Source organism: Theropithecus gelada, chromosome 19, assembly GCF_003255815.1.
Source record: "Theropithecus gelada isolate Dixy chromosome 19, Tgel_1.0, whole genome shotgun sequence".
Lineage (NCBI taxonomy): Eukaryota > Metazoa > Chordata > Mammalia > Primates > Cercopithecidae > Theropithecus > Theropithecus gelada.
Genome location: NC_037687.1, coordinates 35,055,711 through 35,063,686, shown reverse-complemented (window position 1 = coordinate 35,063,686; position 7,976 = coordinate 35,055,711). Strand labels below are relative to the sequence as shown.

Genomic DNA, 7,976 nt, shown 5'->3' with positions numbered 1-7,976 from the left:
CACTGCATTCCAGTCTGGGTGAGAGAGTGAGACCCTGTCTCAAAAAAAAAAAAAAAAAAAAAAGAAGAAAAGAAAAGAAGAGAATAAGCAGGGAGGTGAAAATAAAAAGAGAAATCCACAGAATGAACTGGGTCTGCAGGATATAAAGCCATTAACCATTGCAAAAAATATGTATGTTCTAAGCCCCTAGACCCTGTGAATGTGAACTTTTGGGAAAAAGAACTGTTCAGATGTGATTAGAATTTTATTATTATTATTTACTTATTTAGTTTTCTAGAGTCAGGATCTTGCTGTGTTGAACAGACCAGATAGCAGCACAGTCATGGCTCACTGCAGCCTCAAACTCCTGGGCTCCTGTGATCCTCCCCCATTGGCCTCCCAAAGTTCTGGGAATACAGCCAAGCCAACGTACCCTTCTGTGATTAATATTTTTATTTAATTTAATTTTATTTATTTTTGAGACAGAGCCTGGCTCTGTTGCCCAGGCTGGAGCAAAGTGGCACAATCTTGGCTAACTGCAATCTCCACCTCCCAGGTTCAAGTGATCCTCCTGCCTCAGCCTCGAGTAGCTGGGATTACAGGTGCCTGCCACCACACCGTGCTAAAAATTTTAAAATGGGGATTTTTTTCTGGATTATCCAGAGGGGCTCCAAATGTAATCACAAGTGTTCCCATAAGAGAAAGACAGAGGGAGATTTGAAACACAGAGGAGAAGGTGATGAGAAGACACAGCAGAAGGTATCTGAAGACTGGAAAGAATGCTGAAACCAACAGGAGAAGGAAAAGACAGAAATGCGTTTTCCATTTGGAGCATCCAGAGGGAGCACAGCCGTATCAACACCTTGATTTCGATCCAGTGACATTGATTTTGGACTTGTAGCCTCTGTAACTTTTAGAGAATAAATTTGCATTGTTTTAAGCCAACAGGTTGGTGGTAATTTTTTACAGCAGCCACAGGAAACAAACACAGACTCCTAACTGGTGCTTAGTCCTAGAATATGTTTCTGCTCCACTTTTGGATCTCATAATTGCATCTCAAACATCAATACTGACTTCATATTCTTAATGCACCAATTCTACCATTTCTTCACGCTGCAAACAGAAAAAGTTATTTAAGCATTCCAGAATTGACCCAATAGACTCTCCAGAAAAGACTGCATGGTCTCCGACGCAGCCTGGGCAGCATGACTGGCTGCACCTGGGCTTCACTGTTTGCCACTTCAGACAGGTCCTTAGCCTCTTAGAGGTTCACTTTCCTTGCTGTAGCCAGAAGAAAGAATGTTTATCCTACAAGATTTATTTTGAGGCATCAATGAATCACTATGTGAGCCTCACACAGTGTCTGGCACCGACATTACAAAACATGGTTGATCTTGCCATCCTTGTTATTGTGGTGGTGGGGATTCCTCACTGTTGAAGATACGGAGCCTCCAAAAATGAGTGGCAGAGGCTCCCAGCTTAGGATCCTTGTCCAGGTCCTAAAGATCCCTCCTCTGCTTGTCACTCTGTTCATTAGGGTTGCATGGCACCACAGTCAACACTACTGAGGCCTACGTCAAGTTCCCATGCATCACTCTCTGAGCACATGAGGACACAAGGATCCTTTGGCAACACATTAACTATACTCTGTGGCCATCCCTTGACTTCTGAGAGGATTTTTCCCTCCTCTCAATCAAAACCTCTCTTCCCTCCTGGGCAAGACCCTTACATGCACCCAGCACCCTCACACCTGGTGCCCTCACACCCAGCACTCTCATTCTTTTTTTTTTTTTTTTTTTTGAGGCGGAGTCTTGCTCTGTCGCCCAGGCTGGAGTGCAGTGGCCGGATCTCAGCTCACTGCAAGCTCCGCCTCCCGGGTTCACGCCATTCTCCGGCCTCAGCCTCCCGAGTAGCTGGGACTACAGGCGCCGCCACCTCGCCCGGCTAGTTTTTTGTATTTCTTAATAGAGACAGGGTTTCACCGTGTTCGCCAGGATGGTCTCGATCTCCTGACCTCGTGATCCGCCCGTCTCGGCCTCCCAAAGTGCTGGGATTACAGGCGTGAGCCACCGCGCCCGGCCTAGCACTCTCATTCTTGCATTGTCCTCATCCCAGCTCTGTGGTTCCTCTGGGAAGTCACTGTGGAACCCCTCATGGGAGGATGTTTTGAAAAGAAACGATAGCGCAATGAAGGGTATCTGAGGATGAGAAGCAGGCAAGAAGTCATGGGTGGCTGGGTTGTGTCCGGGTTTTGCCTGGCCATGGAAAATCAGGTGAAGGACATTAAATATCTTGCAGTGGCTTCTCCGTTAGGAGCATGAAATGAGGAAAGAGGCTGTGTCTTCACAGGCCAGTCAAGAGGCATGTCTATATGCCATACAGAAAGACTGACAGTAAACAGAATCCAGAATGGCATGATTGAGGTATGGTGTGCAGCGCACGGCCCAGGGAGGAGGGGAGATAAGTAAGTGTGGGCCTTCAGAGGAAGAAATAACAGAGGCTGCAGGCGAGAGAGTTACAAGGAAGGAGGAGCAGGAAGACATGAGACAAATTCAGATAAACTCAACATCTCCAGCCTGGGGGAAACGTGAGAGGGTGCTGTGAAGATACACATGATGCACGTTGCTTAGTGAAAGCAGTCAGTCAGAAAAGGCTATATAGTGAATGACCCCAACTATGACATTCTGGAAAAGGAAAACTATGGAGACAGCATAAAGATCCGTGGTTGCCAGTGAGGCAGGAGAATAGGGTCTGGGGGCAGGGAGCCTAAGGCTGATTCATGCTGACTTCATGAATTGAATCAAAAGTAAAACCCTAAATTTCCACGCCCACGTAACAAAGGGTCGGAGGCTACTCCCTTTGCAACTCCCCCCAACTTTCTGTGTTGCAGATGAAAAATGGAAAGGACCTCTGATTGGTTCCCTCCTGCAACCCATCAGATGTCTGCACAGAGCGTAACTTTGTAACTTTACTTCAGCCTCTGCTTGGCCACCTTCCACAACCAATCAGACTGGTCATGGGCCACTACTTCATACGATATAAACCAAGTAACCAATGGGAAGTATCCAGAGAGCATTTAAACCCCAGAAAATTCTGTGGCTATTGCTTTTGAGCCTTGCTTGAGCCTGCAGGTGTATTTTTGTTTCAATACATCTATGCTTTTGTTGCTTCTTTTGTTGCTTTGTGTGTTTTGTCCAATTCTTTGTTAAAAATGCCAAGAACCAGCTGGGTGTGGTGACTCATGCCTGTAATCCCAGCACTTTGGGAGGCCGAGGCGGGCGGATCATGAGGTCAGGAGATCGAGACCATCCTGGCTAACACGGTGAAACCCCGTCTCTACTAAAAAATACAAAAAACTAGCTGGGCGAGGTGGCGGGTGCCTGTAGTCCCAGCTACACGGGAGGCTGAGGCAGGAGAATGGCGTGAACCCGGGAGGCGGAGCTTGCAGTGAGCTGAGATCGTGCCATTGAACTTCAGCTTGGGCAACAGAGTGAGACTCCGTCTCAAAAAAAAAAAAAAAAAGTAAAAGAACAAAATGCCAAGAACCTAGACACCCTCCACTGGTAACATATTTTGGTGAGCCAGCCAGAGGGAAGCTCAAAGTTTGGGGTTTCTTTTTCTTCTCTTTTTCTTTTCCCTTTTCCATATAGGGGAACCCTTTTCTCTCTCTTTTTCTCTTTCCAACTTATGGACCTTTGGTGGACAGCACCTAAGCATGAAAGCAACTGTAAGTTTCTGGCCAGCGCCACTCTCTGGTGAAACGGAAAGATTTCCGTGTTGAAGAGCCTGACCGCCACCACCCAGTTCGGGTGAAGGACCTTAGTCCTTTTCCTTTTTCTCTTTTTCAGTCTTTCAGCTGCCTTTTCCTAGTAGTTCCTTGGTAACTGAGGGAGGCTGGCCAGGGTCACCCTCCAGTGTTGCCTGAAGGCCAAGGCGTATATGGGGATGGCTGCCATGCCCAGAAGGGGAAAAGACTCTTTTCTATCTTTTCCGGTTATAGTCCCTGATCCCCATCTGTGATGCAAGTGGCAGTGGCAGCTCGTCCAGGGTGAACTCACGCATGTTTCCAGTGACTTAAACCCTCTTTTCTTATGTAAAATTCTCCTTAGAGTTAGCCTGAAAGGGCAAAAGATAATGTATCTCATGCATTTGACTTACCTTCTCTTACTCGATTTATTTGACTGCCTGAAGACCTTTGGGGTCCACAAGCTTCAGTAGACATTCTACATCTCAGACTTCCACTGAGGGGATCCCATAGCTTCATGGTCATTGCTTCAGCATCAATTTGCTTGCCCTGAACCCCATAGAAATTCTCAACCCTGGCCAGGTGCAGTGGCTCACCCCTGTAATCCCTGCAATTTGGGAGGCCAAGGCGGGTGGATCACCTGAGGTCAGGAGTTCGAGACCAGCCTGGCCAACATGGTGAAACCCCGTCTCTACTGAAAATACAAAAAAAAATTAGCTGGGCGTGCTGGCACACTCCTGTAATCCCAGCTACTCAGGAGGCTGAGGCAGGAGAATTGCTTGAACCCGGGACGCTGAGGTTGCAGTGACTCAAGATCATGCCACTGCACTCCAGCCAGCCTGGGCAACAAGAGCAAAACTCCATCTCAAAAAAACAAAACAAGAAACTCTCAATCCCAGTCTTTTACATACCCCTGGATCTTTCCTTCATGGAGAATACTCCAGCAACCTTGGTACTATTAACTCTGCAATGTTTGGGAACCTCCTTAGTCCTGTGAGCAATGCAGGAAGATACATCACATTGAAATTGGTGGGATACTAAAAGTCTGGAATTACACCCAGAAACCAAAGGAAAGCTCACAGTAGACCATCGCCACTGGAGGGAAAACATATAAAGCAGCACTGGTGCCCACCTAAAGACAGAGATGTCTGACACTCTAAGATTGGACCCCAAAGAGAGATCCCCTGGGGGATCCAACTCCAGACCTCAACCTCTCCAAAGGGGACACCCTAGGCTGAGGTTCTGAGGAATAGTACTACACCCTCCTTAGGATTTTCTCTCTTACAGACAATAATAGGAAGCACTCCATCTATTCCATCTGACTCCCTGCTTGGTTGCATCCTTAACAACTGGAATAAATTTGACCTGGATAATCTAAGGAGGAAACACTTGATATTCTTGCAATACTGTTTGGCCCCAACATTGTTTGGAATCTGGTGTTTGCTGTTGAATGGGAAAGTGAGATGGAATTGCATGTATCCAGGCGTTTGTGCGGCTGTGTTTTTTTTTTTTTTTTTTGAGACGGAGTCTCACTCTGTTGCCCAGGCTGGAGTGCAGTGGCCGGATCTCAGCTCACTGCAAGCTCCGCCTCCCGGGCTTACACCATTCTCCTGCCTCAGCCTCCCGAGTAGCTGGGACTACAGGCGCCCGCCACCTCGCCCGGCTAGTTTGTTTTTGTATTTTTTAGTAGAGACGGGGTTTCACCATGTTAGCCAGGATGGTCTCGATCTCCTGACCTCATGATCCACCTGTTTCGGCCTCCCAAAGTGCTGGGATTACAGGCTTGAGCCACTGTGCCCGGCCGGGTTCTATAGAATATGAAAATTAGCTGGGCGTGGTAGTACGTGCCTGTAGTCCCAGCTACTCGGGAGGCTGAGGCAGGAAAATCGCTTGAACCCGGGGGGCAGAAGTTGCATTGAGCTGAGATCACACCACTGTACTCTAGCCTGGTGACAGAGTGAGACTCTGTCTGAAAAAAAAGAAAAAAAAAAACATGCCTCAAGATAGGTTTGTCGATTGTAACAGACGTACAATACAAATGCAAGCTGTTAACAGCAGGAGAAACTGCATGTGTGTGTGTAGGACAGCAGACATGGGAACTCTGTACTTTCTCCTCAACTTACCTACAAACCTAAAACTGCTCTAAAAAATAAAGTCTATTAGCCTGGGCAACATGGTGAAACCCTACCTCCATTAAAAATATAAAAATTAATGGCCGGGCACAGTGGCTCACGCCTGTAATCCCAGCACTTTGGGAGGCTGAGGTGGGTAGATCACCCAAGGTTGGGAGATCAAGACCAGCCTGACCTACATGGAGAAACCCCGTCTCTAATAAAAATACAAAATTAGGGCTGGGCACGGTGGCTCACACCTGTAATCCCAGCACTTTGGGAGGTCGAGGCGGGCAGATCACGAGGTCAGGAGATCGAGATCATCCTGGCTAACATGGTGAAACCCTGTCTCTACTAAAAGTACAAAAAATTAGCCGGGCGTGGTGGCGGGCGCCTATAGTCCCAGGTACTCGGGAGGTTGAGGCAGGAAAATGCCATGAACCCGGGAGGCGGAGCTTGCAATAAGCCGAGATTGCGCCACTGCACTCCAGCCTGGGTGACAGAGCGAGACTCTGTCTAAAAAAAAAACAAGGAAAAACAACAACAACAACAACAAAAAGCAAAATTAGCCAGGCGTGGTGGTGCATGCCTCTAATCCCAGCTACTTGGGAGGCTGAGGCAGGAGAATCACTTGAACCTGGGAGGTGGAGGTTGTAGTGAGCCAAGATTGTGCCATTGCACTCCAGCCTGGGCAACAAAAGCGAAACTCTGTCTTAAAAAACAAAAACAAAAATATTAGCCAGGTGTGGCGGTGTGCACCTGTAGTCCAAGCTACTAGGGAGGCTGATACATGAGAATTGCTTGAGCCAGGGAAGTGGGGGCTACAGTGAGCCAAGATAGTGCCACTGCACGTCAGCCTGGGCAACAGAGTGAAACCCTATCTCAAAAAATAATAATAAAATACATTAATTAAAAACAAAACAAATCAAGTAAAGAGGCCTAAATGGTTGGGATGATGAACTGTTCTGGAACTGATTATTGTGAGGGTTCCAAACTCAGGGAAGACACTGGAAGCCATGAACTGCACACTTCGAATGGGTGAACTCCTTTGAATGGGGGAACTGCTGCAGAGAGCACCCAAGGAAGCTTCCTCTAAACAAGCCTCCCTCTTTGGCCCCTGGAGCCCTGCGGAGAGCTCTCTGTCCAAGTTTGTTAACTGTGAGTTGCTCACCACAAGGTCTGCTCTTACCTCGGGGGGCCACCTGCTCTGCCCTGCACAGGTCCTCTTCTTGCTCCAGCTGAGAGATCACATCAGATTTGGAAAGGAAAAGCCCTGGTCAAAGAGGGAAAAAGGACTTGCTCCTCTGCTTGGAAACCAAGAACCATGTCCTGGGTCCAAACTTCAGCCCCTAGTGCCATCCCGAGGAAACTCCCCACTGCTGGGACTACAAGTCCTGTTCCAGAACTACAGTGAGGGGCAACCCCTGGGACCTGCACCTGAAAGGGACCTGCTTCCAGTATCTTCCAGCCCATTCTGGAACACACTTCAGAACTTGGTACAGCTTTGAGTCCTGGGGGTAGAACCTCCTTCCATGGGCACAGCCCCTTACCCAGGGAGACAATATGCTCCCAGGTCTCCAGTGTCACCTCTCGGTACAGTGTCCTCTGGGCCAGGTCCAGCTGTTCCCACTCCTCCTGTGTGAATGCCATAGCCACGTCCTCGAAGCACACAGATGCCTGAAACAGGGCATTTGTTACTGCTCAGAGACCCCAGGTCCTCATGCCCTCATGGAGGTACCTCCTAAGGCCTAAATGTTGATGTCCCCCACTAAAATTCATACACTGGAACCTAATACCCAGTAAGATAGTGTTAAGAGGTGGGGTCTTTACAAGGCAATTAATGTCCTCATAAAAGAGGTTTGAGGGGCACCTGTGTTCACCTTCTACCATATGAGGACACATAAAAGGTGCCATCTATGAGACAGCAGGCCCCAACCAGACCAACTCTGTTGACACACTGATCTTGGACTTACCAGCTTCCAGAACTGTGAGCAGTAAATTCTGTTGTTTGTAAATTACTCATTCTAAGGTATCTTATTATAGCAACCCAAATGGTCTGGGACAGCTCCATGTATGTGGTCTGTACCGTTCCTTTTCTGGGCATCTCACCTCTTGCCAGTCACAGCAGTGGTCCTGACTTC

The 7,976-nt window shown here is 47.9% G+C and overlaps 1 pseudogene; it reads right to left on the bottom strand.

The window, feature by feature from the left end:
- LOC112613413 overlaps positions 1–7,976 on the bottom strand; it is a 28,912-nt pseudogene that overhangs the window by 17,005 nt on the left and 3,931 nt on the right.